The 2,699-nt window shown below is 38.4% G+C and overlaps 1 pseudogene; it reads right to left on the bottom strand.

Annotated features, from left to right (window-relative positions):
* Positions 1-317: 317 nt before the first annotated feature.
* LOC148191190 (uncharacterized) lies at positions 318-2,182 on the bottom strand (annotated as a pseudogene).
* Positions 2,183-2,699: the final 517 nt, after the last annotated feature.

Here is a 2,699-nt window from a genome sequence, read left to right as displayed (position 1 = left end):
ATTCAACTCTTCTCTTCTCGACGCAAGCTCCTTGACATCATGACTATATAGGTATATTGAGACCTTAAAGCCTCTCCCAAATATATTAGGATCATATTCAACCTTCATAGGCTCATTTCCAATGATGTCACAAAGTTGCTGCAATGCACCAAGAGGATCGTCCTTAGATAAAGGAATCTTCTCATGCCCATGGTCTATTGTTACATGGAAAAATAGGATAAGTTTCGACATCAATAACATGTAAACTTTAAAATTAAGAAGTGTAAAGTAGGAGTCCATACCGGGGGGTCAGAACCAGAATCAACCAAGTGTTTAGACTAAGCTATAAAAGACTGGAATGCCCGTGCCACAATGAAAATCTCATTTGTGGGCAGAGGAACTGAGACATCTGGTATGATAATGTCGTCTACTGAGACCTTGACCTCATCCTCTTATAGCTCCATACCATGAAAAATAGTCGCTACCTCAAACACTGTTCCACGAGCTACCAGCATCGTCCCGGTACCATCTAAAACATATAACAAACATGGACTAGCGTTGTCCATGTTGTCCCCTAGGACGGCTGGTGCTGAACAACTTCCTTTCCCGCTTCTCCCTATAAGAGTAAATTTATATTATATAAATAATTTATTATTCAACAAAAATGTTTAATAATTTTACCTGTGGGAGGCACAACATGTTTGTGTACAGGAGATGGCTGTAGGTGCATCCCATAACTCTCAAACTACTGTTCGAACTGACGCATAACTCTGTCAATCACTTCTGTAGTGACTTCATCATACAATTTTGCCTTAAGCTCCTTCATAAGTTGCACCCTAAGATATTTTGAGATCTCTTGCTTCAACCTTTGTTCATGTTCTTTGTTGTATGCCTATGAAGTCTAACGCGAATAACTCCCAAAATAATCTCTAATGCCTACTCCAATACCAGCAACACGCACTCGTCCAGGGTGCTCAGGTAGTCCAATTGTAGTGGTAAGGATATCCTAGCGACCTAGATCATAACAAAACACCATTATTCTTTAAAAATTTCAATGTAGTATGTATAATGAAACTATTATTATTTTAGGAATAGTGATAACTTACAATTCTTTTAGATATTTCTCGTGCATTCTCAGAAAATTAGGCGCCCAATGACCTTAAACGAGTCAACTTCAACTTCTCATGCCGAGAAGATGGAGAAGGAGGTTGGGGGCTACCACCCTCAAATGAGGGTCTACCTTCTGCCTTTTGCTTGAGGATTTTCTCCTTAAGCTTCCTATACCCACCACGAGATAATAGGTGAGGGGTTTTATTTTTAACACTTATTCCTTATGCTTTGGTTCTTGTTTCTTGTCACATATAATGAATTACTTCATATGATATAAATTTGTTAATGAGGAATTGAATAATATCAACTATACTAACCTGTCATGCCTCTGATGTCCGACTCTCAACAAAGAGGCACCAAGTCTCCTCATCAATGGTCTTATATTTTGCACATGGAGACTCATCTTTTTTGGCTCCAAATACATGTCTCAAGGTCAACTTAGTCTTAAAACCCTGCAATTTTTCAGCAATAAATGATAAACACTTATTTCTAAGTGTTGCGACATTTGGAATGTCAAATGTTGCCTGCAATAAACATTAAAATTGTATCAGTACAAAATTATTAATATAAACAAATTGTAAATCAAATGATATTAATTAACTTACCAATAGATCATTCCATATAATGTTCTGATCAACCTCGGACACATTGTCAAAAGATGGAGTAAGAATATTAATTCTATCACACGTCAGTACTCCAAGGTATAATCTGAAGACATCTGCATTTGGGCCAGATGCCACACTAGTGATCACATTAACATCCACAGGTGTCCTTTCACACACATTCTTCTCTACATGCATCACATCTATGCAATGTCTAACATCTAACTTTCACTAGTATGGAAGATCAAAGAATATTGATTTCTTCTTCCATGGGGTCGTTACAGATAACTTCTTGGAAGTTTCCCAAATACATGATGTATTTTATTATTAGAACGTTGACGTGGCCAATTTTTGCCACATCACTCATACCACGTCACATTCATCTTTTCCAATAGCACAAACCTAATTTCCCTAGCGTCGCCCCCATAAAGCCGCTGTGAAGCCTTCAGTCTCGCCATCACCACCTTGCTAAGCTGCAACCGTGAAGCCATCGTGAGAACGCCAGTAGCGCCTTCGCTGCACCGCCACCTTCTTCACGCATCCACCATCTCTTCGCGCCTCAATGTTGAAGGAGTTTAGTGGTTAATGGCAAGAGTTAGATCCAAAGACAAAGGCAAAGTTAGATCTAAAGACAAAATAATAATCTTCATTTTCTACCCTCACACCTCTTTACTTTCTTCCTCTTCTCATCTTTGTTCGTGTTTGTACTTTTCAGTTCAGAGCAAGACTCAAGGAGTTCAAAGACCTCAACTTTGGATTTGATCTGCAAAATCTGATGTATGCCCTTTATTGCTTTTCAAGATTTTCTGGTCTTTCTAGTCCCAAAAACTACCACAAGGACCACCACCACAACAACAGAATGAATATTCTTATGGTGGTTCTCATCATCAACAATCCAACAACAAAATCAACATCCATTCTTATCATTTCTCAGTCACTACAACACTGAAACTGACATCTTTACCTTCTACCTTAATGCCCTTCAATTCCAAGGTATCATTTTTCGTT

The sequence above is a fragment of the Vigna umbellata genome, chromosome 11 (assembly GCF_029865625.1).
Source record: "Vigna umbellata cultivar VRB3 chromosome 11, Vumbellata_1.0, whole genome shotgun sequence".
Classification (NCBI taxonomy): Eukaryota; Viridiplantae; Streptophyta; class Magnoliopsida; order Fabales; family Fabaceae; genus Vigna; species Vigna umbellata.
This window is presented reverse-complemented; position numbering and strand designations above follow the sequence as displayed.